This window comes from Chiloscyllium punctatum, chromosome 41, assembly GCF_047496795.1.
Source record: "Chiloscyllium punctatum isolate Juve2018m chromosome 41, sChiPun1.3, whole genome shotgun sequence".
NCBI lineage: Eukaryota > Metazoa > Chordata > Chondrichthyes > Orectolobiformes > Hemiscylliidae > Chiloscyllium > Chiloscyllium punctatum.
Window position 1 is genome coordinate 49,709,079 of NC_092779.1, and position 24,904 is coordinate 49,733,982.

General features: G+C 41.1%; 1 protein-coding gene across 2 annotated transcripts in view; it reads left to right on the forward strand.

Annotated features, from left to right (window-relative positions):
- Nucleotides 1–319: 319 nt before the first annotated feature.
- The window catches only part of LOC140465061 (E3 ubiquitin-protein ligase RNF144B-like), an 80,697-nt gene continuing 56,112 nt past the window's right edge, over nucleotides 320–24,904 (forward strand). For both annotated transcript variants that reach the window (XM_072560906.1, XM_072560904.1), the window contains exon 1: nucleotides 320–708. The gene's annotated coding sequence lies outside the window, so the exon portion shown is untranslated. The remainder of the gene's footprint in view (nucleotides 709–24,904) is intronic.

Consider the following 24,904-nt stretch of genomic DNA (forward strand, 5'->3'; position numbering starts at 1 on the left):
CGCAGACATGGGTATAATGGGCAAGCTCCACACAGTCACCCGATACTGGGATCGAACCCAGGTACCTGGCGCTGTGAGGCAGCAGCAACGTTAACCACTGAGCCACTGTGTCTTTGATATACATTTTTCTTTAAATACCATTAACCTTTTTTCAGGATGTTGATCATCCCAGAGAAGAATTGTTGACTGGAATCTATGGATTAGCTCCTGCATCGAGCAGCTCTTCGCAAAACTGAAGTCTTCTTTGTCAATTTTTAAACTGCTGACAGAGAAAGGAGGAAGTTCTGTGCTCAGTTTCCTGTTTAATCATGGGTGGAGACAGCTTATGACGTGGGTGTCTGCTGAGGTTAACTTGCTGTTTAAAAAAAAAAGAAAGCTGTTGTGTTTTCAAATCAGTCATTCACGAAACCAGTCATGCCAGCTCACCGTGAAAGCAAAGCCACCAAAAACTGAAGTGTCTGTTTCTGGTGTGAGGCTGTCTCTGGCTAGGACGTGCGTCTTGGTTGTGTGTGAAGCCTATCGAATCAGCAGAGCAACTTAGAAAGCTACAGCAGCTGAAAAGTTGCATCGTGTGCCTGCCTCTGTGTGTGTGTGTTTTCCCAGGCGTGAGGCGGATTTCGTACCAGGCTGTCCAATAACTTCAGCAGATAAACAACTTCTACTGATCTCAGCTTCTTTCCTTCAGGGCTGGAATTTTCTCCTCCCAAGGTATGAAATGTGAAAACAAATGTTTGACCCGTTTTAGTTTTACTTTCCCGCAGTAAAAAAAAGGGTGTAAGGTTCCTATAGAACTCTATTTGGTTGGTATGGAGCTGGGTATTTTTATTTGCTGTTTATCCTTTGTTTGTGGCATAACTTAGGCATAGAATTTATAGAAAGTAACAACATAATTATTTAGAAATGCCTTTCTCAATAAGTAACTCCTATTTACAGCAGTCATACGTGCATAAAACCAGGAGTTATTTTGATAACATTTAAAACAACCTTGTCACGTAACCACTCTTGGAACACGAAGTGTTTTGGCAAAACTAAAGTGATTTTTGAAATACCACTCTTTTTGTTTTATCATCTGTTTAGTCTGGAAATGAAAATGACGCTTTTATCTTATCAAACCTAACCATGTACCTTACTGGTTTCAAAGCCAAAGTATTTTGTGGATGGGGGTAACCTATTGGTGCTTCTACTTCCAATCAAAATAGTAGATCAAACACTCCAAATATTGTCACTTTCTTGCCCCTGGATTTGTGCTTCTACTCTTTCCTGTGATGAATTATATGTTCCTTGTAGCAGTGGGTTTAAATGCTTTCCACTAATATTTCAGTAAGGTCAATAAAGTAATTTAGTGGCAATATCTGTTGCTGCTAGTACTTTTTTGGGGTTAGTGTTATATGCAAACATGATTTTAAACAACTGGATTGGTTTCAAGACTAATTGGGACCTGAGTTCCAGCACATAATGTTTATTGCTGTGTAGCCTTTGGTGGCTGTTTGGTTCTGCTTTGACTGCTGTCAATTTGATGTGGAGTTATCATGCACCCTATGAGGAAAGAATAGTCTTCTGCTCCATCCCTTGACAGCTTACCTTGTGCTGCTATAATTTGGCTCCAACTTGAAAATGTGACCCTTATGATGGTAAACCAGAGATATACACCGTGTCTCTTTGCTGACAGAATAGGGAGACTTGCTGGTGACAGGCTATGACCAGGTCTTGACAGAAGGCCGCAAAAAGAGGCAACATGGTGGATAGTGGGACTTAGGAAAACAGTATTCTATCATTGTGAGCATGGCCTGATTTCGGTTTTAAAATGGGTAACCTTTTGGGTAGTGGCCACGCTATCTGAAATTAGAAGGCACAGGTAGAGATTCTTGGTGCTTATGAGATTCAAACTATGTCAAAGAAGAGTGCTAACTGTTCCTTTATAATACAGTGGCTGACAAATAACTGTCCTGCATCTGGTTTTGTTGCCACAATGAGAAGAGGTCAGTCTAATGAGAAAATGACTTGACTCTTCTGCCCCTTTTACCAGACTATTCTATTACTATAAACTCCAGTAGTTCCATGATCTTGCCCGTCAGACAGTTTCTTCCTTTTTCAAGTCTGAGAAATATCCTGCCATCAGAAAGAGAAAAGGCAAAAGTGTGAGTTATTGCTATTTTTGATCACCTTGCATAAGATAATTAACAAATGAACCAGAAAGAGACTTGCTTTTATTTAACACTTCTCATAATTTCATGATGTCCAAAAGCACTTTCTAGTCAATGAAAAACTTGTGAAGTGTAGTTACTTCTAACTTTTGATTTTCACTCATTTGGGGAATGTGGGTGTCACTAGCTGGCTGGCCAACATTTATTGTCCATCCCGAACTCCCCTTGAAGGTTGTGATGAGCTGTCTTTTTGAACTGCTGCAGTATAGAAGGGAAGGTGAGAAGCTTTTAGTGCGGCGATTTAATGAGTTCAAATGCACTCTCTGAAAAACAGATTGTGGCGCTAGAGACAGTAGTTACTTTCAAAAGGAGTGGATAAATACTTGAATGAAAGATTTGCTTAAGTTTGTGAAAGAGCAGAGATGTATGACTAACTTGTGTAGCGTCTTTTGGAGCACCGTTGTGATGAACCAAATGGTTATCTTCTGTGCTTTATGATATTATACTGCTGGATTACTACAAAAAAGTGCTGGTTATTGACTCTCAAAGTTTAACCAATAGGCTATTGAATCCAAATGAAAACAAAAAATAGTTGCACAAAAAGTACAGTGCTGTCACCCCCAAGGGGATGTCTTCCTTATTCGGTTCAGGGAAAAGTATAAACATAATTCCTTAAACTAATGTCTTCTCTATATTGATGCAAGAGAACTGATAAATTTGGATAGATTTTGCATGGAACAAAATTCAGCATATTGTCAAACTGGTGTAGAAATGTTTAAGTGTATTGAATCCACTATGTGCAATGTTATTTAAGACTGTGAAGACTGGATTTCCATTGGTTTGATAGATGGTAAGGATGTTTAGATTATGAACACGGCATGCCACTAGAATGGATTGAATGATTGAGTTTGATTGACGTGAAGATGAGGAAACTTATTTTGATCTTGATTTCTAACCCAATCAGGAACAGGAATTAAGATTCTATTGGAAGAAACATTTTGTGATAGGTACTAAATGGCCGTGGGCAGCACGGTGGCACAGTGGTTAGCACTGCTGCCTCACAGCGCCAGAGACCTGGGTTCAATTCCCGCCTCAGGCGATTCTCTGTGTGGAGTTTGCACATTCTCCCCGTGTCTGCGTGGGTTTCCTCCAGGTGCTCCGGTTTCCTCCCACACTCCAAAGATGTGCAGGTCAGGTGAATTGGCCATGCTAAATTGCCCGTAGTGTTAGGTAAGGGGTAGATGTAGGGGTATGGGTGGGTTGCGCTTTGGCGGGGCGGTGTGGACTTGTTGGGCCAAAGGGCCTGTTTCCACACTGTAAGTAATCTAATCTAATCTAATCTAAATTAGTAACTGGGCTGAATCTAGCTTTTAACTAACCACATTAGTGATCAGTCATACTCCTGTTAAATGATGATTTATGGGTGATCACACTAGTGATTCTACAGGATTACCTCCTTTTGGCTTTTCTCCCCAAAGCCTACCTTTAACACATAAGAGTAGTGAAGTTTTCAGAATCTTGCTGTTCCTGATGAGGAATTGTGAATATTGCTGCCATTGACATCACACCCATGTTCTATTAGTCAGGAAGTGTAGCAAATTCAGAATCCAAAATTTTCAATCCTTTTTGTTATTTCTCATTGTGTTCGAATTTTTTAATCCTTATCTTGTCTCAGTTGGGGTTGGGTCATTTGCTATCTTCCCCTGTACAGTCATTCTTCATATGCAAGTCTGGGTAGTAATTGTGAATGACATATTTGGTTTTGGGATACTGTAGAGCCATACTGGTTCAGCTGATGCCAAATCTAAGGTCTTCCAGTCAGAATGACTGGATAGTGATGAAGTTATGAGATCCTAGCTATTAATGATGTCACTTGCTGCACCTTTTTTTTATAATTATCTGACTCATCATTGAAATGGGAATTGATTGTGACAACTTGTCTTGGTATCTTCATGTTTATGGTCAGTGTGTTCAACGTTAAGCGGTAGTTGAGTTGGTTCAGTCGCTAGTGCTCTTGCTGAAGAGTCAGAAGCCAAGTCTGATTGCACTCTTGATCATATACGGTTTGACACATCAATGCAGTACTGAGAGGTGCCTGTCTTTTTTCTTCCGTTTTGGAGGGGCTACCTGTTTTTCTTCTTGGATGGCTATCTTTAATTCATTGAAGTGGAACCTCCTTTGACACTTGAGGTGGATTTATTTTCTTCATTCATGGGATGTGGACACTTCTGGCTAAGCCAGCACTCTTATTGTCCATCCCTTTAAAGATGGTTGTGAGCTGCCTCTTTGAACTGCCGTTGTCTGTAGACCCCAATATCATTATTGCCTTGGATTCTTACCCAGTGACACTGAACTAGCAGTGATATATTTCCAAGTCAGGATGCTGAGTAGCTTGGAGGGGAACTTTCACGTTATGGTGTTCCCATGTATTTGCTTATTCTTCTAAATCTACAACCATTACCATCTAGAAGGTGCTGTCTAAGTAGCCTTAATGAATTTCTGCAGTGCATCTTGTAGATGACAAATAGCTGATACTGAGGTTGGTGGTGATGAGAATAAATATTTGTGGATGTTGTGTCAATAAAGTGGGCTGTTTGTCCTGAGTGGTGTCAGAATATTGTTGGAGTTGCAAGTAGGGTGTATTCCATCATACGCCTGACTCGTGCCTTCTAGATAGTGGAGTTAGGAGGTGAAATACTTTCTGCAGATGCCTACATTCTGACCGACTCTTATAGCCACGGTTTTAGCTGGTCCAGTTCAATTTCTGGTCAACAGCAAACCCCATGATATTGATAATGGGGGATTTCTGTGCTGGTAAGGTCATCAGCGAACATCCCCATTTGTGACCTAATGATGGAAGGAAGGTCATTGATGAAGTAACTGAAGATGGTTGGATCTAGGACACTGCCTTAGGAACTCTTGCAGAGATATCCCGGAGCTGAGATGGCTGACTTCCAACAAGCACAGCCATCTTACTATTTGCTAGGTATGACTCCAACAAATGTTTCTCTGATTCCCATTGACTCCAGTTTTAAGTAGTTTACTTAGGTTGCAACAATTGACATCAAGTAAAATTAACAAAATCTTTACTCATTTCAAAAGGTGTCAGGTAAGCTGTTAAATATAGACTTTGATTCAGTTTTGACAGGAAGAGGTGAAGATGGGGCTGTTGAATACCTCAAAGATGAACAAAACACTCTGGGTGATGCATGTTCAACAGGACATCATATTTGGGGAAAAAATGCAACTATCATTGGCAAAGATCTGGATGGTATACATTTCAGAAGTCTGAAGCAGGTGGGAAGAAGAAAGTAGAAGATGCAAGCCATACCTTATCAAACCTTTATCAAATCTTTGGTAATGGCAATAATTCCCACCTAGCAGAAAAAGGCAAATTTTACATCTGTGATAGAGGGGAAAATGACCAGCCAGCAGTTATGGATAACCTTAGGCTACTTTTATGAATTGATGGAATTGAGAGTTCTTTCTTGGCAAAATGAAAGAATCCAATAAAGGTTTGCAAAATGTTGAAGACTTTTGAGATGGCCAACAGAAAATGATTGTTTCCACTGGTCGGTAAGCTAGTAACAAAAAGGAAATATAATTTCAAGATAACCAATAAGACAAGTGAGGAAGCCAGAAGTTTATGATGTTCTGAAAGGATATGGAATCAGGAAAATATTAACACGAATGGCTTAGAAATTGATGTCATGATATCTATTTAGAATAATATTATTAAAATTAACATTATATATTAAAAATAAATTAATGTGAAATAGAAAAATGATTTAAAAGTTATGCAAAAATAGCTATTAGTTGTTTAAGTAAAACAGTTCTTTTTGAAGAATTGGCACAGTGATGGGCAAATCACCATCTTTTATGCTGAAATTTCTAGCACTCATATTCTTGTCACATGCATTCTCATGCCATACAAACCACCATGAGGGTGTGGAGAAATATTATATCTGGGTAATTTACATACTGAACAAGTAACAACAGGATCATGTACATTGTCTCAATAATAAAGATTCGGCACTGTAATAATTACTTCAATAAAAGGTTTGGCACAGTGCAAGTCACATCACAAACAGCAATTGCCTCCAGACAGCAAAACAATCAACAAAATAATTTATCCACTTGTATCAAAATCCTACAGTGTGGAAGCAGGCCATTCGGTCCATCAAGGCCACACTGCCCCTCTGAAGAGCATCAGACCCACCCCTTTATCCTAAACCTCTAACCCTTTCCCATGGCTAATCTTCCTAGCCTGCACATCCCTAGACTCTAAAAGGAAGTTTAACATGGCCAATCCACCTAACCTGCACTCTTTGGATGTGGGAGGAACCCAGAGCACCCAAAGGAAATGTGTGCAGACTTCCACACACACAGTCACCTGAGGCTGAATCCAAACCAAAGTCCCTGACGCTGTGAGGCAGCAGTGCTAACCGCTGAGCACTATGCTGCCCATCTCATTGTATCCAGGTATTCACACTCCTGTAAAATGATACAAAATGGAAGGTCAACTTCTGAAGCACCATCCAGACCATATACAGTGAGTCCTGACAGTGACTCAAATTGCTTCCTGCTTGTGTTTTGTTAGTTGACTGTTCTAAAATATATACCAGCATTAATAAATGTGCACAGTATTAATAGGATGTGAAAATTTGGCTAGCTTGTGTTATACTATTCATGCCAAAATTTAATCATCCATTCATAGATGTAATTATAGCAAAAATTCAGTTAGATTTGACATTTATCAAAACGTTAAGATGAGATGAAGGAAAGAGAAACAGACATTATTAGTACCTTTCCCAGTGTCTCAAAGTATGTTAAACTAATGAAGTAACTTTGAAGCATTCATCATTGGAGTAATGTGGAAACAAGCAGCCAATTTAAGCACAGTCAGCTCCTACATGAAGTAAATTGATAATATGATGTTGAGTGAAAAATATTGATGGGGTTAAGTCCCCTGCTCTTCAAACTCATGATGTGGAATCTTCTGCATTCACCAGAGAAGCCTCTGCATAGTTTAATGTGTCAGCTGAACTAAGACAAATATTTTCCTAGTTCTCAGTGCGAGCATCATCGTATTAAGAAAAAAAATCTAGGATTTTTCTAGTAATTTACATTAAAAGTCAATGAAATATTTCTATAGTACAGACAGTGTTGTTAAACAGGCAAATGCAGCAGCTATTTTGCAAAAATAAACATTGTTACAAGAAGGAAATGAAGCAATTGTTCTCACGCAGTGTTGGTTGAGGAGTAAATGTCGACAAGGATTTCAATAAAAGTTGCAGAATCTTGAATCTTTCACACGGAAGTGATGATGGCATAGTGACATTGAACTAGTAATCCAGAGACCCAGGTAATGTTTTAGGGACTCCTGTTCAATTCCTACTTCTACAATTAATGGACTTTGAAGTAAATAAAAATCTGGAGTTACAACTCTAATGATGACCATGTTGTAAAGGGCCAGCTAACCTTCAGGGAAGGAAAATTGTTGCCATTACCTGGTCTAGTCTACATGTAACTCTTAGAACCATAGCAAAAGTGTTTAACTCTTAACTGTCCTCTCAAATGTATCAATTGTTTTAAAAAGTTTCAAAATGGGAATGAAACCTGACATACTACTGGAAATGACAATGGCAGACTTGACCTGCAAGGACCATCTTGCAACACCTGAGGGCTCAAGAAAAAAAAATTGTGAGAACTGTCTCCGATTACTCAAGGAACAGCCTGACAGTTAAACTCATTGGATTATCATTGAATCCCTACAGTGTGGAAACAGGCCATTTGGTCTAACAAGTCCACAGCGACTCTCCAAAGAGTACCCCACTCAGACCCGTTCCCTACCCTATTACTTTACATTTCTCTTGAATGATGCACCTAATCTACACATCCTGAACACCTATGGGCAATTTAGTATGGCCAATTCATCTAATATATACATCTTTGGACTGTGGGAGGAAACCAGAGCACCCGGAGGAAACCCACGCAGACACAGGGATAATGTGCAAACTGCACACAGACAGTCGCCCGAGGCTTGAATCAAACCCAGGTCGTAGGCACTGTGAGGCAGACATGCTAACCACTGGGCCACAGTGCCACCTTCTACACTCTGTCCCAGGCAATGCCATCACCATCTGTATCTTTCCCAATAACAGGACAAATTTAGCAGAGGTGGCGGCATTAAATCCTATGCATTCAGGATGCGTCTGTCCATCACATTATCGGAAAGCATGGCTAATGAACATTCCTCAAAAACAGACTCCTAACTTCACATCAACAATAGCCTCCATGTGTGGTGTGGTGCCATTACTGTTATTATTGAGATAGACTTTTGAGCAGATCTAGTAACTCCAAACCTCATTACTAGCAAAGCTAGGGGATCAATCCTGGCATACCACAAGCAGGACTAAACATACCTAAAAATGGGGTGTCAACCTTGTGAATCTACAAAACAGGACTACTTCCATGCTATACAGCAACTGAGACAGACTGAGTTAAATTAGATTACTTACAGTGTGGAAACAGGCCCTTCGGCCCAACAAGTCCACACCGACCCGCCGAAGCGTATACCACCCAAACCCATACCTCTACATTTACCCCTTCACCTAACACTACGGGCAATTTAGCATGGCCAATTCACCTAACCTGCACATTTTTGGATTGTGGGAGGAAACCGGAGCACCCGGAGGAAACCCACGCAGACACGGGGAGAATGTGCAAACTCCACACAGAGAGTCGCCTGAGGTGGGAATTGAACCCGGGTCTCTGGCGCTGTGAGGCAGCAGTGCTAACCACTGTGCCACCGTGCCACCCACCACCTGATGAAGGAGCAATGCCCTGAAAGTTCTACAAATCATAGACTCATAAGGATGTACAACACAGAAACAGACCCTTTGGTCCAACTCGTCCATACCGGCCAGATATCCTAACCTAATCTAATCCCGATTTGGAGATGCCGGTGTTGGACTGGGGTGTACAAAGTTAAAAATCACACAACACCAGGTTATAGTCCAACAGGTTTAATTGGAAGCACACTAGCTTTCAGAGTGTCGCTCCTTCATCAGGTGGTTGTGGAGCCCTCCACTACCACCTGATGAAGGAGCAATGCCCCGAAAGCTAGTGTGCTTCCAATTAAACCTGTTGGACTATAACCTGGTGTTGGGATTAGATTAAGTTAAAAATCACATTTGCCACCACCTTGCCCATATCCCCCTAAACCCTTCCTATTTGTATATCGATCCAGATGCCTTTTAAATATTGTAAATGTACCAGCCTCTACCACTTCCTCTGACAGCTCATTCTATGCATGCACCAGTTGCCCTTTAGGTCCCTTTTAAATGTTTCCCCTCTCAACCTAAACTTATGCCCTCTAGTTCTGGACTCCCCCGCTTTTCCTTCCCCCCCCCCCCCCCCAACAACCCCAGGGAAAAGGCTTTGTCTATTTATCCTATTCATGCCCCTCTTGATTTTACAAACCTGTATAAGATCAGCCTCTGATGCTCCAGGGAAAACAGTTCCGGCCTATTCAGACTCTCCCTATAGCTGAAATCCTCCAACCCTGGCAATATCCTTGTAAATCATTTCTGAACCCTTTCAAGTTCTGAACCCTTTCTTTCATCCTTTCGATAGAAGGGAGACCAGAATTGCATATAATATTCCAAAAGTGGCCTAAGCAACATCCTGTACAGCTGCAACATGACCTCCCAACACCTGTACTCAGTGCTCTGACCAATAAAGGAACCACCTTCTTCACTATCCTATCCACCTGTGACTCCACATTCAAGGAACTATGAACCTGCACTCCCAGGTCTCTTTCGACAAACAAGGGATCAGACATAAGCAATGCAGTCTTGCCACATCCAAACATGAATGGTGGTGGCTGATTAAACAACAACTCATTTATTGAAGGTAACATCACAAATATCTCCATCCTCTGGTGGGGAGCCCAGAAGATCATGCTAAGGATAAGGCTAGAGCATTTACAACAATCTTGGGTGTGGGATGCTGAGTACATGATCCATCTTAGCCTCCCACCGTGATCTTCAGCATCACAAATTCCAGTCTCCAGCCAATTCCGGTCACTTGGCATGACATCAGAAATTGGTGGCAGGCACAAGACACTGCAAATTGCATCAATAATACTGAAATCCTGTGCTCCAGAGCTTGGTGCACCCCTAGCTAAGATGTTCCAACAACAAAGCACTAACACTGGCATCTACTCAACAATGTGGAAAAATGTTCAAGTATGTCCTGTACACAAAAGGCAGAACAAATCCAACTTGGCCAATTATCGCGCTATCAAGTAACACTTACCCTGCGCCAATGAGCAGGTTATAGCTCAGTTTGGGCTCCCCCATGGCCACTCAGCTTCTACCCACATTATGGCCTTGGATAAAAGAGCTGACTTCCAAAGGTGAGGTGAAAGTGACTGCCCTTAACCACAAGGCCATATTTGATGGAGTGTGGCATCAAGGAATCCTAGAACAATCAGCCAGTGACTTCCATATTCCACAGTGAATTTAATAAAAAATGTATTTGGGACTTCCCATTTTTCCTGAATTTTCTTCTGTATTATTCCTAATATCTCTTTAGTTTATGCTCAATGCTTTTATGCTTGACCATAATTTCTTTTGAATTTCCTTTCCCTGTCCCTTTTGAGTTTTCTTTTTAAAAATTACATATACTATGGAAGTCCATCTCTTGAAGGAATTCCTCAGAATCCTATTTGGAATACCTTTTAACCTATACCCCTTATTTTCTACTTGAAAATCTCCCATTTGTGCTGTATGTGATCTGACATTTTCTTTCTCAACCCCATTTAATTTGAATTAGTTATCCTTCCATTCCAAGAAAATAGGCAATTTGATTTATAGCAACGCCCTGATAAAATAATACTTTTTAAAAAAAAGCTTTGTCCTACCTTTGTTTAAGAGAAACCCAACTTGGTTTGTTGTAATTGCTTTCAAAACGTTCTTTAGTGTTATCACCCAGATCCCTTTTTGTTGGAGAGACATTCAGCCTATAAACAATCTAAAAACTCCCTCTTTTTGACTTTTATCTGATTTAAGTCTACAGAAAATAGAAAGCCCTTGATAGAGATCAAATTCATTAAGACTTGTCCAGACTTCCATTACAAGAATCAATTTTGTTGACGCAGGTGCAGAAGGGAAAATTTTGCTTGATGAATATCTTTTTGATGTTATGACTTTTTTATGAGCTATTAACAATTTTGAGTTGCACAAAATTCAAGAGGAGTTAAGTTCTTAAAACTTCAGTATTGAAGCTTTAAAGGTTTGGTTGTTTCAACAGCTTTTTAAAAAAATAAAATCATGAATGGATGTTTCTAAGCCCTTCCACAAGTACCATTCTAACTATGAGGCTCATTAAAAGCAAATTACTGCAGATGCTGGAATCTGAAACCAAAAGAGAAAATGCTGGAAAATCTCAGCAGGTCTGGCAGCATCTGTAAGGAGAGAAAAGAGTTGACATTTAGAGTCTAACTGACCCTTTGTCAAAGCAGCTTTGACAAAGGGGAGTTAAACTCGAAATGTCAGCTCTTTTCTCTCCCAACAGATGCTGCCAGACTTGCTGAGATTTTCTAGCATTTTCTCTTTTGGTTTATGAGGTTCATTAGTTCTGTGCTGTGTGTGTACTTGGAGAACAGGCATGGAAGAATCTTGAGTTGACATACAGGGGTGGAAAGCATGAGTTGGTAAGAGAGATCTGAGGGCTGAAAATACAAGCAAACTATTGAAGTGAATTCTCAGATTAGCAAGACTGGCCTTAGAATCCCTACAGTGTGGAAACAGCCCCTTCAGCCCAACAAGGAGATAGCGAGGACTGCAGATGCTGGAGATCAGAGCTGAAAAATGTGTTGCTGGAAAAGCGCAGCAGGTCAGGCAGCATCAAAGGAGCAGGAGAATCGACGTTTCGGGCATAAGCCCTTCTTCAGGAATGAGGAGGGTGTGCTAAGCAGGCTAAGATAAAAGGTAGGGAGGTGGGACTTGGGGGAGGGGCGTAGGGAATGCGATAGGTGGAAGGAGGTTAAGGTGAGGGTGATAGGCTGGAGAGGGGGTGGGGCCGGAGAGGTCAGGAAGAAGATTGCAGGTCAAGAAAGTGGTGCTGAGTCCGAGGGTTGGGACTGAGAAAAGGTGGGGGGAGGGGAAATGAGGAAGCTGGAGAAATCTGCATTCATCCCTTGTGGTTGGAGGGTTCCTAGGCGGAAGATGAGACGCTCTTCGTCCAGGTGTCGTGTTGCCATGGTCTGGCGATGGAGAAGGCCAAGGACCTGCATGTCCTTGGCGGAGTGGGAGGGGGAGTTAAAGTGTTCAGCCACGGGGCGGTTGGGTTGGTTGGTGCGGGTGTCCCAGAGGCGTTCTCTGAAACAAGTCCACTTCGATTCTCCAAAAGCAACCCACCCAGACCTATTCCCCTACCATCCTATATTTACCCCTGACTAATGCACCTAACCTACACATCCCCGAACACTCCTGGCAATGTAGCATGGTCAGTTCACCATACCTGCACATCATTAGACTGTGGGAGGAAACTGGAACACCCAGAGGAAACCCACGCAGACACTGGGAGAATGCTGTGTGCAGTTTGCACAATCACCCGAGGCTGGAATCGAACCCGGGTCCCTGGCGCTGTGAGGCAGCAGTGCTAGCTAACTACTGGGCCATCATGCCGCCTTTCAATTGGCTCACCTTAATACTGCTCTTCTGGGGATAGCAGGCCCAGATGGATCCTATGCCCACCATAGTGAAGTGAAACTTGGGTCAGATGAGACAGATTTGCAAGGTTGAGGAGTTTGCTCATGTGAGCTATCTGCCTTGGTAGCAAGAAGCAGCTCATTGGTTCCATTTTCAAACTCAACAACTCTGGCCTCAAGCCAGCCCATCTGGACAACTTCTGCATATGTGTGATAGTCCTAGAATTGTTCAACATTATTAATCTCCCACATTTTGCATTGCGAATTACGACAGATAAAATAATCGGAGAGTGATAGAATAGTTGACATTTGAGGCAAGACCATATTATTAGTTACTTTACATGTTAGAGGTCAGAGGCAAGTTGTGTTTCCCACTGATTTTTATCAGGGGTCAGAAACTCTCACTGATTTTCCAGAAATTGGCAAATTAGTGACCAGAGGTTGGGCAAACTTTCCAGTGACCTCTTCAAACTACTTTCAGCATTGAAAAAGCAGCAGATGTCCTTTTCAGGAAAGAGAGAAGGCCACTCCATTTTTTTTTAAAAGTGCCTACTGCCTGATTTTTAAAAAAAATGCCTTAGCAGCTGCATTATCATATATTGACAATCTGACTTTAATAGGCCTTTTAAAGTTTTTTTTAATTGGCTACCATTGTTTGCAGGAAGGCATCCATGCCACCCACCCACCCTCCCTTGAGGAAAATGACCGAGGAGCAGAATGCTGCAGGCAAAATGGCACAACGAATGACCTATGACATGAGATTCCACATGTACCCACTCACCCCAATTGAGACCAGAATGTTGAGCCACAGTTTGTCTTAGTCACATGGTATAAGTACAGGGCTTAGGTAATCAAGTACACTTTTTTGATTTGAAAGTAGATCTAAGGCATTGTGTATTTTAGAAATGAACTTTAAAAGGTTAAACTTTGATTTTATTTTTTAGCATGTACCAAATGTAGTCACTGTTAAATGCAAATTAACAAGTACTTCATAAACCTATTCAAATGTTCTTTTTTTTTCAAATGACTGTTTAACAAGAACTATTTTTGGGAGACTTGTGGAGTAAGTTAAAATGATGATGTGACCTCATAAAAGTTGAATCTTTTACTGAAGCATGTATTCAGTCCTGATACTTAATTATTCATTTTCACAAACAATAAAGATTTATCCATTGAGTTGGAGCTCAGGTAGCACTGAGTGGCACGAGCACAGTTTATTTGTAAGACTATTTTGAGGGAGGAGGGCAATGCTTCAGGTTCTGGGTCTGGAATTCTGTACTTGATGAGATTCAAATGTGTTGAATTGGCTTTTATTAATGAGTTTTTATAGTGGTCTGTATTTGATTTCAGCCTGGTTGCTAAGGTCTTTACATGGTGGACATAGGTGAATTGGCATGGAGAGAGGAAGGGTAAAGGCTCGATGGAGACATGATTTGGTGCTAAATTGACGTGGGACTATAAGGAAATGGACCATGGGATGGCATGAAAGTTATTAGGAGTCATGAGAGAGAGAGGATTATGAAGGGTATATGAGCTGGATGGCCTATAAGCAGCGTGTGAGGGAATTCAGGGCTTGAGATCTTTGTGTTTTTTTTTAAATTGTAACTGCGATAAAGTCTCAGAATTTCGAAGGATTCCTTTTAAGCAGTCAACCTCAAAACTGGGGCTCTTTTCCCTGGAGCTTCAGAGGCTGAGGGGTGACCTTTATAGAGGTTTATAAAATCATGTAGGGCATAGATAAGATAATTAGACAAGATCTTATCCCTGAATTGGGGGAGTCCAGAACTAGAGGACATAGGTTTAGGGTGAGAGGGGAAAGATATAAAAGGGACCTCGGGGCAACTTTTTCATGCAGAGGGTGGTGTGTTGTGCTATGCCAGTGGACAAAGGTTTCCAGTCACAAATCCCCATAGGCTGATAGCTTTTTAAGCAGGCTGCCTTGCAAGAACTTATCAAAAACCTTACTGAAGTCCATGTCATCAATATTTCTGCACCACTCCCATCTATACACCAAGTTATCTTTTTTGAAAATTCAATCAAATTTGTTGATTGATGGCTGCCCTTGTAAATGGAAAGCTGATTCAAATGATTTTCCACAGGGCTCGGTGTTGGAATCCCCATTGTTTATATATTAACAATTTGGACTGAACATGTTGGACACAGTTAGGAAATTTGTAGATGACAAGAATTAGCCATGTAGAGGGTAATGTAGAGAAGAGGTGTAAGCTCCAAGATGATGGGTTGGTGGAGTGGGCAGCCTTTCTGTTCCAAGGAAAACAACACCAATCTTTGGGAGTATGGTGGCTCAGTGGTTAGCATTGCTGCCTCACAGCGCCAGGGACCCGGGTTCGATTCCCAGCTCGGGCAACTGTCTGTGTGGAGTTTGCACATTCTCCCCGTGTCTGCGTGGGTTTCCTCCTGGATGCTCTGGTTTCCTCCCACAGTCCAAAGATGTGCAGGTCAGGTGAATTGGCCATGATAAATTGCCCATACTGTTTGGTGGATTAGTCATGGGTAAATGTAGGGGAATGAGTGGGTTGCTCTTCGGAGAGTTGGTGTGCACTTGTTGGGCTGAAAGGCCTGTTTCCACACTGTAAGGAATCTAATCATATCTCCAATCTCTCCTTGCAGCTACAGTTCTCCAGCCCAGGCAACATTCTAATAAATCCCTGCACTCTCTCCAAGGCAATTGCGTCCTTCCTGTAGTGTGCTGACCGAAACTGCATACAATATTACAGCTGTGGCCTCATCACCGTCTTGTACAGTTTCATCATTGTATCCCTATTTTTGTATTCTGTACCTCTGCCAATGAAGAAAAGCATTCCAGTTGCCGCCTTTATTACCTTACCTATACCTACTGCTGTCTTTGGGAGCTGTGAACGAGCATGCTGAGATCTCTCACTTCATCTATCCCTCTCAGTATATTCCTGTTTATTGTGAATTCCCTTTAACTGTTTGACTTCCCTCGATGCATTACCTTACACATATCAGAACTGAATTCCACTTATCACTCACCTGCCCACTCCACCAACCCATCATCTTGGAGCTTACACCTCTTCTCTACATTACCTTCTACATGGCTAATTCTTGTCATCTACAAATTTCCTAACTGTGTCCAACATGTTCAGTCCAAATTGTTAATATATAAACAACAATGGGGATTCCAACACCGAGCCCTGTGGAAAATCATTTGAATCAGCTTTCCATTTACAAGGGCAGCCATCGACCATGACTCGTTGTTTTCTGTTACTAAGCCAATTTTGGTCCAAATTTGATCGTTATCTTGTATTCCATGGGCTTTTACTTTTTTTGACTGGTCTGCCATGTGTGACCTTGTCAAATGCCTTACTAAAATCCATGTCGACAACATGCCCTGCACTTGTCAATCCTCCTTGTCATTTCCTCAAATTTATAAAGTCATAGAGATACATAGCATTAGAAACAGACCCTTTGGTCCAACTCATCCAGGCCGACCAGATATCCTAACCTAATCTAGTCCCATTTGCAGCACTTGGCACATATCCCTCTACACCCTTCCTATTCATATACTCATTCAGATGCCTTTTAAATGCCGTAATTGTACCAACCTCCAGCAGTTCCTCTGGCAGCTCATTCCATTCATGCACCATCCTCTGCGTGAAAAAGTTGCCCTTTAGGTCTCTTTTATATCTTTCCCCTCTCACCCTGAGCCTATGCCCTCCAGTTCAAGACTCCCCCACACTTGTCTGTTTATCCTATCCATGCCCATCATGATTTTATAAACCTCTATAAGGTCACCCCTCAGCCTCTGGCGCTCCAGGGAAAACAGCCCCAGCCTGTTCAGCCTCTCCTTATAGCTCAAATCCTCCAACCCTGGCAACATCCTTGTAAATCTTTTCTGAACCCTTTCAAGTTTCACAACGTATTCCCTTTAGGAAGGAGATCAGAATTGTATGCAATATTCCAAAAATGGCCTAACCAATGTCCTGTACAGCTGCAACATTACTTCCCAACCTGTATACTCAATGGACTGACCAATAAAGGAATGCATACCAAACGCCGCCTTCACTATCTTATCTACCTGTGACTACTTTCAAGAAGCTATGAACCTGCACTCCAAGGTCTCTTTGTTCAGCAACACTCCCTGGGACCTTACCATTAAGTGTATAAGTCCTGCTAAGATTTGCTTTCCCAAAATGCATCACCTCATATTTATCTAAATTAAATTCCATCTAAATTAAACTCCATCTATCACTCCTCAGCCCATTAGCCCATCTGATTTAAGATCCCATTGTAACCTGCAATAATAAGGCATGACCTTCCCCTAATAAAGCTATGCTGACTATCCCTGACTAGTCCCTGACTAAGTGACAGTTTATCTGATTTCCCGCTATTGATTCTAACAATTTACCCACATTTTCTTTGTATCCTTTTTAAACAACTGAACCATATTTGCGTTCCTCCAATCCTCTGGCACCTTGCCTAAATCTAGTGAAGATTGGATAATAATCCTCAGAACATCTGCTATTTCCTCCCTGACCTCCTTCAGCATCTGAGGAAACAATCCACTTCCAAGAATTCCAACTTCTCTAACACTTCCTTTCCTGATTATTTTTGTCCAATATTTCACACTGCACCTCTCGGTTTACTGTATCATATCATCCCGTTCCTTTGTGAATATGGAGATGAAAAATTCATTTGAAATCTTCCCATAACCGCTGCATTTCCATACAAGTTCCCTTCTTCATCTCTGATAGGTCCCACTTTCCTTGAAAACACTTTTGCTCTTTACATACTAGTGAAACATCTTTTGGATTTTCCTTTATCTTGCTAATATTTTTTTTCATGCCGTGTCTTTGATTTCCTTTATTTCTTTTTAAGCTGATTTTTTTTGTGACTATCACAAGCTTTCTTTTTTATTTAATCTTCCCTGTATATTTTTCTAGAAGCCATCAAAGTCTAGATTTGGAAGTACCTTATTTTTGGAGAGAACATGACAGTTTTGTGTCCTAAGGTTCTCATGTTTTAGTGCCTCCCAGTGGTTTACCATTAATTTATCCTTTGGTTGGGGTGAACTTGACAAGATTGCTAAATCACTTCAGTTTTGTAAAATTTGTCTTTACCCAGTCTAAAACATTTTATTCCTGATTTATCTATTATTTTCCATAATTATACTAAATCTAACCAAAGTGTATCACAATTCTCAATTTGGTCATCCACTATCACTTCACCCACTTGCCCATCTTCATTTCCCAAAACTAAATCCAGAATTGCAACTCCTCTCTTTGGGCTTGTCACATATTGTTTAAAAAAAAATTCCAAGGCACGGGAGATGAATTTTTCACCCTTTGTTTGAAACCCAGTTGATATTGGGATAGTTAAAGTCTCCTTCTCTTATTTCTGTAGGCAGAGATTTACTTACATATGTGAGCTTCTATCTTCCTTTTCCTATTTGGGGGTCTGTAGTATACTCCTAGTAGTGTGACTGCATCTTTTTTATTCCTACGTTCAACCCATAAAACCTCATTTGTTAACTCATTTAGTATATCATCTGTTTTCACAACTGTAATTGATTTTTTTAACCAATAATGCTAATCCCTTCCTGTTTTGTCACTCACTCTATCCTGTCTGTGAATTCTGCATGTTATAAGCTGCCAGTTTTTTCCTCCTTTAACCAATTTTTGTTATAGTAAAGACGTCGTGCTGTCTGTGTATATTTGTGCCCTCAGTTCATCTGCCTTGTTTGTAACACCAGTTGCATTGTACTCTAAACAGCGCAACCCTGGATGTTTTTTAATCCTTTTTATTTTAATTTTACACAGAGTTAGGGAGAAATGTTTTACCATTGGGGCATCGTTAATCAGGAGAGACAGTTTCAACACAATGGGCATGAGGCCTAGTGGGGATTTGAATTACTGCCTGAAAGGTTGGTGGAGGTGGGAACTCTTGAGACATTTTAAGAACTACTTAGATGCCGTAACACACAAAGCTACTGCCCAAGTGCTGGAAAATGAGATTGGACTAGATCGATGTGCTCACAATGGCTAAAGGGTTTCTTTCCATGCTGTAAAAATTCTAGGACCCTATCAATGCCAGAACAATGCTAATCCTGAACGATTTACTCTGCAGTTATTTATAACCTTCTAATTAGGTTTAAAATACAGAGGGAGGCCATCTGACCTTTCTGCCCGTGTTGACACTTTGTTGAGTAACACCAGAATAAATCCAAAACGAAAGTGAGGACTGCAGATGCTGGAGATCAGAGTCAAGATTAAAGTGGTGTTGGAAAAACACAGCAGGTCAGGTAGCATCCCAGGAGCAGGAAAATCGATGTTTTGGGCAGGAGCCCTTCTTCAGCACCACTGTAACCAGAATAAATCCAACCCCAGCCCACATACTTGTGGCTGTATTCCCATCACTGTGTAGTATTCTTGTCTTCAAATGTTCATCCACGTTCCTCTTTTATTCTATTATTGACAACATGGGAACATAAACAGCCATTTTCTGGTGACAAGTCTCAATGCCAACAACATTGTGATCTCAAAAATTTAATATTTTAAAGCAACCCTTTGCCAAATAACTACAAGTGTAGTTACGTTACTAAGAGAAATAGTTGCCAATGAAGTTGTTTAAATGAGGTCCCTGTGAGTTATTTTTATTTAATGACTGCGGCTTAAAACCAAATGCCTTGAGATGTGATTTGCATTAACCTATAAAATGGATACAGCATGTCATGATGAAAGGATTATTGCAAGCTGGCAAACAACATTTTTGGAAGGTTGTGGTAAAGGCAACATCAGTTTGGATCACTAATGGTCGAGCCTTAACAGGATTTTCAAAGGTAAAAGAAAAGAAGATTCATGTTTACAGACTTTTTAAATCAAGCTATTAAAGCACACTTTTAGGGATGTTGAGTCTTGGACACGTGTGTTCTGACCCAGAAGTAAGGTCACTACCACTCCACCACTCACAAGGGATGAGTCCTTATTGATTTAGATTTGTATACATATTATCTTTTCATAATGCCTCAAAACTATTTGCAGCCAATTAAGTATTTCAAAATTTTGTCAGTTTTGTAATGTAGGTTGCACAGTAAAGCCTCTCAGATAGCAAAGTGGTCCTTGCATGTTAATATTGGCCTGGACACTGAAGAGACTATGACGGGACTTTTCACACCTGCCTTGGAAAGCACATCTGGGGGGCTTTGATTAATTCCTCATTCTAAAAGCAGCATCTCTTGCAAAATAAGTAAATGTGAGATGTGAGAGAGCCTTTTTCCACAATAAGTAGTTGATGTCTGTAATGCACTGTCTGAAAGTGTGATGGAGACAGGTTCAAATGGGCATTAGATATGTATTTAATGTATCTAAATAAGTTGATACATTAAGGGTATGGCGTGGGGGGGGGGTGGGGGCGGAGAGAGGAGAATAATTTTAAACTAATTAAACCGATTGAAGGCGATACAAACACTGTGGCCTCGATAGCCATCTTCTGCAGGTCTTTGATTTTACAGCACTCTTTATTATGCACTGGAGAGTTAACTCAAATTTTGTGTCCAAGTGTCTATAGCTTTCTGATTCAGCTCAGTAATGAAATGAGTTTCCTCTGAAAAAATTTGCATTAGTTTTAAACTTGGCTACTTCTACAAGAGATTATCAGCACTGAGCAGTCTTTGAAAATTTGACAATTGCAAACAATGACTACCTAAAGTGAGAATTACTTGACTTTTTCATTAAACAACAAAAGTATTAAATCACAGGTATTGCTGCAATGTATCACTTGAGCAACAACCAGCTTAGCAAAATATCTCCAGGCATTTCATGTTAAGAGTTGGGTGGAGCAGGTGTAGGGACGGAGGTGGCGCAGTACAGTGCTGAGAATTATGTGTTTTGTTTCAAAGAAACCACAAGGATCGGTGCTGGGTCTACTACGTTTGGTCATTTATATAAATGATTTGGATGTGAGCGTAAGAGGTACAGTTAGTAAGTTTGCAGGTGATATCAAAATTGGAGCTGTATTTGATAGCGAAGAAGGTTACCTCAGATTACAACAGGATCTTGATCAGGTGGGCCAATGGGCTGAAGAGTGGCAGATGGAGTTTCATTTAGATAAATGCGAGGTGATGGATTTTGGAAAAGCAAATCAGACCAGGACTTAATGTAGTGTCTTAGTGAGTGTTGCTGAACAAAGAGATCTTGGAGTGCAGGTTCATAGCTCCTTGAAAGTGGAGTCACAGGTAGATAGAATAGTGAAGGAGATGTTTGGTATGCTTTCCTTTATTGGTCAGAGTATTGAGTACAGGAGTTGGGGGGTCATGTTGCGGCTGTACAGGACATTGGTTAGGCCATTGTTGGAATATTGCATGCAATTCTGGTCTCCTTTCTATTGGAAGGATGTTGGGAAACTTGAAAGGGTTCAGAAAAGATTTACAAGGATGTTGCCAGGATTGGAGGATTTGAGCTACAGGGAGAGGCTGAAAAGGCTAGGGCTGTTTTCCCTGGAGAGTCGAAGGCTGAGGGGTGACCTTATAGAGGTTTATAAAATCATGAGGGACATGGATAGGATGAATAGACAAGGTTTTTTTCCCTATGGTGGGGGAGTCTGGAAGTAGAGGGCATAGGTTTAGGGTGAGAGGGGAAGATACAAAAGGGACCTAAGGGGCAACTTTTTCATGCAGAGGGTGGTACATCTATGGAATAAGCTGCCAGAGGATGTGGTGGAGGTTAGTACAATTGCAAAATTTAAAAGGCATCTGGATGGGTATATGAATAGGAAGGGTTTGGAGGGATATAGGCCGGGTGCTGACAGGTGGGACTAGATTGGGTTGGGATATCTGGTCGGCATAGACAGGTTGGACCGAAGGGTCTGTTTCCATGCTGTACATCTCTATGACTCTGAAGGGGAGAAATGTAACAAGATGAAGGGATTTGGACACGAATTTGTAAAGTATGTGACAACATGATTGAATGCTTGACCACTTCTGGGCTTGAGGAATTGAAAATCATCAAACAGATTAGATTGCAGTAAGAGATATTGCAAGAGATGACTGTAATGAGTGGGGCATGAATCTGTAAGTTGCAATATTAGTGAGGGGTGAGGTGACTCAAACATACTTGAAATGTAAGAAATTTGGAGCTAATGTGCTGAACCTGCCCATTTCTGGTATATTATAACTTGCCTATCCTCCTTTACTTCGCCGGTAAACTCCAGCAAAGTTCTCTTCTACCCTCTCTACCCAGTCCTGATCAGACAGGCTCCAATATCACAGAGTGCTCTTGGATGGATTTGATGATGCAGACAAAGATATTGGAATGCAGTGAAGAATGGAATTTCACTGCAGGAATTCCTCAGGATAATGTCGGCCCAACTATCTTGATTGACAACCTTCCCTCTATCATAAAGATAGAAGTTTGAATGTTTGCTAATGTCTGCAGTGTTTCATGCTAGTCTTGCTGCCTCAAATACTGAAGTCCCGGACTGTGTGCATTACATCCCCCTGCCTGGACAACACCAAGTCTTGGGCTGAAAAATGGCAAGTAACTTTTGCCCCCACACATGCCAGAGAAGGGTACCTGCAGTAAGAGGGAATCTCTGCATGATAGTTAATATAATAATCATTGCTGAATCTCCCACCATCAATACCTTCATTGTGACCATTGATTGGAAAGTTGACTGGACCAACATTATCTCCAGCAGTCTGAGAGCTGCTCAGACCAGATGGGTCTTCAGAAGTAAGTCTCCTCCTAACTTCCCAAAGCAGGTCTGCTTCCTAAAATCACAAGTCACGAGTGTGATGGAATTCCCTGCACTAGTCTGGAAGAGTGCAGAAGTAATAATATTCAAAGCTTCATTCACCTTCCAGGACAAAACTCTCTCTTTATTAACACAATATCCACCACTGATACACAGGCAGCAATCTGTGGTATCTACAAGATTCACTGTAGGAACTCACGAATCCTCCATTGACTGAACCATCTAAATGTGTGACCTTTGACCACTAGAAGCACAGGAGACTTTTGGGAACGCCACCACATGCTGTCCTGACTGGGTACAATTTTGCCATTTCTTCACAGTCTCTAAGTTAAAACCCTGTAATTCTCTTCCTCTGTGGGTATATCTACCGTCCATGAATTGTAGCAGTTCAAGAAGTTGACTCACTATCATCTTTCAAAGGCATTGGGGATGAACAGCCAGTGCTGGCTTTGTAAGTGGTTGTTTGCATCCCATGAATTAATTAAACAAGTTGGAATCAGTAATGGTCATTGGAGCAGGATTAGATTAGATTCCTTACAGTGTGGAAACAGGCCCTTCAGCCCAACAAGTCCACACCGACTCTCGAAAGAGTAACCCACCCAGACCCATTTCCCTCTGACTAATGCACCTAACACTATGGGCAATTTAGCACAGCTAATTCACCTGACTTGCACATCTTTGGACTGTGGGAGGAAACCAGAACAGCCATAGGAAATCCACACAGACACGGGGAGAATGTGCAAACTCCATACAGACAGTTGCCAGAGGTTGAAATTGAACCTGAGACCCTGGTGCTATGAGGCAGCAGTGCTAACCACTGACCACCGTGCCGCCCTAGATGTAGGTGATACTTTGCTGAAGATGTGTAAAATGACAAAATGGTGACAGACATAACCCATGTTTAATTATCTGTCTCCATGATTATTGGTTCTCACTGAAGAAAGCAACTTTTCTAATGCTGCAAACCTTTATTTTAAGTCCTTACTGGAAATATCGATTTTCGGGGGGTTTTTTTTGTATCGTAAAACCCAACTGAACTTTGGCTAATTCTCCAATTTTACAGTCTTATGAAAGCTTGTGTACTATGGTCAGAGGCAATTATCCAAGACTGGCATTATCATTCTGTGGCATGTTTGTCGTCATGTGATAAACCCAACATCCTGTCCAAATTTTTGTCTTAATTAGTTTGATTTTGTACAATTTAATGTATAAAATTCCCTTTCCATGTTTGTACTGTTAGTTTTGAATGTTGTTTAGTAGTGTAATTCACTGCTAACATACACCAATACTGCTGACTTTCTCCAAAATGTACCTTTCGACATCTTAATCTCAGCACTTTATATAAACATGTACCAAATGCTTTACGCTAATTATGTTCATAGAATTTTAGAGATGTAGGCTGGAAGCCAATACTTGAGTTGTACTTCTATCTAATTCAATTTATTTTTATTTTTCAAACATTTATTCATGTGGCTGTTGAAAACTGGTGTGAATTTGATTCCGACACTGTCAGACTCCCATAAATTAATAACCCTCCGTGCAGATGGAAAAATGTTATTTTTATCTTTCAATTAACAGCCGTTATTTAGATTAGATTCCCCTACAGTGTGGAAACAGACCCTTCGGCCCAACGAGTCCACACCGACCCTCCGAAGAGTAACCCACCCAGACCAATTTCCCTCTGACTAATGCACCTAACACTATGGACAATTTAGCATGGCCAATCCACCTGACCTGCACATCTTTTGGACTGTGGGAGGAAACCGGAGCAAACAAACGTAGACAGAGGGAGAATGTTCAAACTCCACACAGATAGTTGCTCGAGGCTGGAATCAAACTGGGGTCCCTGGCGCTGCAAGGCAGCAGTGCTAACCAATGAGCCACTGTGCTGGCCCGAGAACCAAAGAAATGTGAAACACAAAATTAAATTTGGAAAAAGGTTCTTGGTGACAGCTGTTTTGTTGCATCTGTAACCATTCATCGCACAATCCTTGCTAACATTCTCTTCCTTCTGCTTGAAAGCACATGGTTAAATCCATTCAAGTAAATCCATGATGAGAGTTATTAAAAGGTTTTTTTTATTGCTGCTCAGTAGGTCAAGTGAACCATTACACCTTTCATCAGAGTTGACAGCTGCTACCTTTTTAAATCCGCTCAGTGGGAATAGAAGTTACATTTCAAACCAAAATGGAATCAATCCCGATGTTCCAGTCAACATCGGGCCATTTCGTTTATGATGTGAAGCAAAAGAAATCCGTCTTTCAGATGAAATGTTTATCCCCGAACTCTGTTCTCTCCAGGTGACATT